Here is a 6,025-nt window from a genome sequence, read left to right on the forward strand (position 1 = left end):
AGAAAGAAAGAAAGAAAGAAAGAAAGAAAGAAAGAAAGAAAGAAAGATAGAAAGAAAGAAAGAAAGAAAGAAAGAAAGAAAGAAAGAAAGAAAGAAAGAAAGAAAGAAATTAGGAAATTTACAGGTAAATGGATGAAAGCAGAATGGATTACATGTGAGGTAATCTAGACCCAGGAAGACATCCTATGAGACTATACACACACACACACACACACACACACACACACACACACGTGTGTGTGTGTGTGTGTGTGTGTGAGAGAGAGAGATTAAAAAGGAGGAAGGGGTCTTCAAAAATGGGAAATAGAACACAGCGTTTTAAGGTGTATATATTAAATGAGAAAAGGAAGATTAAATATAGAGGAAATGGGAAGGCATATAGAGGACGGAATATGGGGAGAAATAAATAATACTGAAAGCTTTTGAAAAAAAAAAACACATTGAAACCCACTACTGTAGGAGGTTACAAAAATACATACATGATGATATGGGGAGACAACGTCCCAGAGGGACATCAAATTACAACTCTCAGTACCAGAAGTGGATTACATCTTTTTGAGCCATTGGCAAAAGGACTCCATAGCCTCTAACCCAACAGTACAGGCCATTTCAGTGCCATTGGTTACCTTCGCTTGATGGTAAGAACCTACTGGTGAAGACACAACATGTAGAAATACATCTGGCACTCAACTGAAAATTTTACTTGTACAAACTAGAATTCGTGATGCTGGGAGATCTATAAACATGACCAGGGGAAAAAAGTGATAATCATTCTCACCCAGCTATGACCTATGGGCTATAAAAACAAAGGGCCTGCAAGGACATACACCGTGGCACAATAGTGGCACATGTGTTCTTAACGCAGCAATGGTTGAAATACTTTGGAGAATGGGAATGGGAAGCTTTCAATGTTAATAATAATAATAATAAACCTTTCTGAATGTTTATTATTATTACACACTCACACAGCATATTAATGTCCTACACAGCATTATTGAACGATCTAAAAATGATGTCCAATTTACTTTTGTATTGGGTAGCTCTAAAAAGATGCCCATCAATGTGCACTTAAAAGCGAACATTTGGTAGTTATTTAAGGGAAATACCCAATGGTGAAGCTTGAATTCACATGTAAATTTCAGTAAACGTATAGACACAAACATTAGACTGTAACATGAAAACTATTTTGGAAGCTCTCCCTCCGTTATTCACTGCACTGAATCTAAAGATCACTTAATGTTTTCAGTTCACACATTTCAAGAGAAACTGTTCATCTGAGAAATTCCTTCAGATAGAGGAAGTTTCAGTAAGGTTAAAAAGTTATCCAAAAGATCCTTCAAAAAGCTCTAACTAAATATCAATCTTCATTGTTTCTGAACCTTGCCTGGGTCCTAAGGAAAAAAAGATCAAAGTAGGAGGCTTATGTAAATATTGAAGAAGCAAAGGCTTTTGTGAAATCTAGCGATGTATATTATTAAGAAAAGGAATAACCCAGGTGCTGTGGTGAACGCCAACACTCGGGGAGGCAGAGGCAGACAGATCTCTGTGAGTTTGAGGCCAGCCTGTTCTACAAAGCAAGTCCAGGACAGCCACGGCTACACAGAGAAACCCTCTCTCCAAAAACCAAAAATATCGAGAGAGAGAGAGAGAGAGAGAGAGAGAGAGAGAGAGAGAATGATTGGTCCCAGGATCCTGTCGTGGCTATGGTCTATGCAGGCCCTTCCAAGAATAGCTGGCACACAGAAAGAGAGCTATGATACTGAACAGCATCTGTTGAGTGCTGTTCATTTCATAAAAGACACACAAAGACAATGTATCCGCTCAGCCACATTAGCCCATCCCAATGGACTTTACTATCTACCTACCAATTGTACCTTCCATGATCCCCAAAGAACCCATGTGGAATTTGATAGGTAGTGACATTTCTCTTCCCCCTAAGACGTACCCTCATTCTTCTAGAAGGAAAGATACCGAGTTAAATACTTTTCAAAATAACCTATTAATTCTTGGCTGGCCATCACATTAGTTCTTTCTTTAACTTGGTGAAAACACATGATTCTCCTTCCTTTAATGTGTTAAAAACGGTTTCTTACAAACTTCAGAATGTCTAACCCATACATTTCTAGTATGACATGTCTGTTCTTTCCATGGGCCAATCTCCAATGTAGCTACCTAAGAAGTGAAGATGATGGCCATGTCAACCTTACAGAGTTGTTATGATTTACTGAGATAGTCTGCAAATTTAGGAAATTCTTTTGCCCTGTACTTTGGCTACAAGCATCAGTAGCAACAAGACAAATCAAAACTCATAGTGGTTAAAACAATTGAATGCATCCTTCATATTAGGCTAAATTGAGAACAATAAAATTCCAGCTCCAAATTATTGACAAAACCTGCTAAAGGTCAAATTCTTCCCATTTCTTGTATACCATGCTCAGCTGGTTTTATCCAAAGCTCCCATGCTTCTTAGTCAAATTATGATCGACAACAGATACATGTATGGCACATATAGCTTTGTTTTTTTGTTCACTTCCAGTAAGAAAGGCAAGAAAGACTTTCAGAAGCTGCCCAGTAGGTTTCCCTCCTCCCTGGAGGACAAGATCAGCCTGACTGGCATGGATGCATCTTCCAGTGGAGGTAAACAAAGATTATTTACACAGTCAGTGAAGTTTACTGAGTAAAGGTTAATGCTCTTCCTCTCAGCCCACCTCCTCTCTTTCATTATCTCCTGTCTCATGTATGAGTATGTGCATACATGTACACGAAGGCCAGCATCTGATCTCTTCCTCAATAATTCTTCACCTTGTATTTTGAGACAGAGTCTCTCACTATACCCGAAGCTCATTATTTGGCCAGGATGGCTGGACAGTGAGCTCCTGGGATCGGGCAGTGATTGCTTTCCACTCCAACACTGGGGTTACGTATGCACATCAATATTACACACATGCGGGTCAACTAAATACAGGTCCACGGGATAACTGGCAGGCATTTTACTTCTGGAGCCATATCCCTATCCAAAATGTTCTTTTACAAGCACTTCTATCCACATTATGATGTCTTTCTGGTCTTACAGGAAGATTTTCCCGAAGATACAATTGGTTACCACTTCCAAGTTCCCAAAATGGCAAATGAATTTCGTTCTTTTTGTGTCATTTTATATATTTTGTAAAAAAAAAAATGTCTAAAGTGTTTCAAAACACTTTATTTTATTTCATTTTGTTTTCTTTGCATTGGGGTGAGGAACATGAAAATGATAAGGAATAGAATTTGCTTAGTATATAAGATATCTAGCTATATTAGTGTCTGGAGGGCTGATCAACAGAATTCTATACCTTTTCACATTCTTTATTCCTGCCACTTAAAATATTTTAGGCCTATAGTGCTAACTGTCACAAATCCTCAAGACCTTCAGACTAAAGCCAGAAATACATCTTCCTTACCAAACAACAAATTTGAAAGATCAGCTGGTCTTTCCTATTTCTGAGAAAGTAAGTTTTATAAATGATATAATTTGATAATTATTTTCTAAGTACTAACTCCTTTTCTGGTTTGTTCCCAATACTAAGCTGAATACAGTAAAAATGTAGGATTCAAATGCTACATTTGAGAAATGTCCAAGAGAATCTCTGAAAATAAAAAATGTGAATAGTAAAATTTCAAGTGTTCTAGAACTCTGAGCTTAAGGAAATTGCCGCAGCCATTTAATAGTTTCAGCTGAGCAGAGAGCGTCTCATAATTACTGCAGTTTTACAGATTGAGATGTGAACACAGCTTAAGTCTATAATAGATACTGACACTTTCCATGGAGCAGGAAGGCAGATGGCATCAAAGGCTTTCACATTAAAGTCAATTTATCCAATGACTAACTAGAAGCACAACCGTGACCTTGTATTCTTCCAGATAAGAACATATTCTTCCAGATAAGGATGAACCCTGATGAGCTGGCAAGTTTCTAAACAATGGAAAGCATAGTAACAACTTCTTGGGCTCCTGCTATATTTTCTGATGTAACTCGGGAATCACAGCTAGAACATGACTGGTCTGCTCTATGAACCTCTGTACATGAACAAACACAAAATCTTCATCCATGCTGTTGATATCAATATTACATAAGCTGTAATTATTAGGCAGAGCAAGGGAATAATCAAGTAATAATTAGAATGGTCTGGAATGAACACTTTTAAGTTCTAAAAGATATGTGACTTTTAGAACTGGGTTTGAAAGAGGGAAAAGAAATAACAGAAGCCAAGATGGAGAGGAAACAAGAAAGGGCATGGGTTAAAATGGTGACCGTGGATATGGAAAAGTTTATGGGCAGGGGTGGGTGGACCTGGGAGCCTGGCCATGACCTGATAATGGAGGAAAATCAACAAACCAGTGCTGAAATCTGGCTCCCAGATGCCCTTCCTGCTGCATATCTTCTAGGTGTAATTTGCTTAGGTCTATAGAGCTGACAGTTAAAGCCAAGAAAAAGTCATCATCTAGGCTTAAATTCTGTCTTGTGTTCTTTAAGTGTTCTTTTTTCCATTCAGTTCTCTGAAATATCATTTCCCTTGGCAAGGTAATTTTTTTCCAAATAGGAAACTAGTTGGTGTATTTTTTTATACTCCCTTGAACCTTGTCAAAACAACTAGGTGGAATTGCAGATGTTGATTACTGTTTTGCACATATACTGATATTGATCCCCTTTTTATGTCCTCAAGCTACCTCTGAGTCCTCCTTTCTATAGAGAAGAGCCCACGATTTCCAGATCTGCAGGTTTTCAGGAGGACAGGTAACATGCCTGTGAATGCGCTGGTTCATGGCTGACAATAGCTGTCATCTGCTCAGTGATGCTTGACCTGAAACACTTTCACATTCAGCACTTTAGATTCAATGCACCCCAGCTAGTCTCCAAAATGTTCACAGAGAGCATCAGAGAGATAGGAAGAGGTGCCGAGAAATGTGCAGTATACCCCGCTTTATTGACTTTAAAAAAACTTTACCTCCTTGTGTTCCTGGATTGCTAAATATCCACAAAAAGTAATGCTCAATTCTTATTTAGAGTACCTTTTCCTTTTAAAGGTTCAAAGCTTCGAAAGTATTGTCTATGTTTATACCACAGTCTGATCCTAAATGAAAGAGACAAAATGGGAGAAGTCAAGGTAACAGTCTTAAAAATTATCTCATCAGAGTCCCACAGCCTACAGAGTGTTCTGGAGCTGAGAGAGACTGGGTCTATCCAGCGACACTCAAGACAAGTTAAAGATCTCTGTTTAGACTAACCTTAATAAATATATGGCTTACAGCCTTATGTATAAATAAATATAATGAACTGTGGGATCCTGAACAAGCCTTGGGTGAAAGTGTAAAGAGCAGTGGAAGTCCTAAGTGAGTGTGTACTGCTGATATGTTCACAGCCATAGAAAAGGTCTGATGTCTCAGACCTCCCCCACACACATCGGGTGAGCTCAGAGGGGTGACAAAGCCTTTTTCTGGTCTGAGTGTGAATGCTGACAGTGTGTAGAATTACACTTTCATGAACAATTGGCCAGTGTTTGAGAAAACTAGACAAGTGCAGCTTCCTACTTCCTGGATGTTTACAGCCTGAAATTGTTCACCTAGAGAGGCCTCCTACTGAGGCTATCTGACTCCTCCTGCTGTGCTGTACATAATGAATGAGGTACCCGGATGCTGCTCCATCAGAGCACATATGTCCAACCTGACTCAAGTTCCTCTGTCCACGTGTCTGTGCATCTGTCCTTTCTTCAGTCCCTTGACACCTCTAGTCAGGTTTCCAGAAACACAGCACTTGACAATGAACGAAGCATACAGAGTCTCCACTAACTATGATGTTTTGTCTTCCACCTTAGAAATACTGCATGAAGTCAAAACAAGAATTTCCATATTGTAAGCTTTTCCCGTGGATCACACGAGACTATAATAAATCTATCTCCCCCCTAATATCTCCCCCCTACCTTAAACTTATATAATCTAAAACACACACACACACACACACACACACACACACACACACACACACACA

The sequence above is a fragment of the Psammomys obesus genome, unplaced genomic scaffold, assembly GCF_907164565.1.
Source record: "Psammomys obesus unplaced genomic scaffold, mPsaObe1.curated_primary_1811, whole genome shotgun sequence".
Taxonomy (NCBI): Eukaryota; Metazoa; Chordata; class Mammalia; order Rodentia; family Muridae; genus Psammomys; species Psammomys obesus.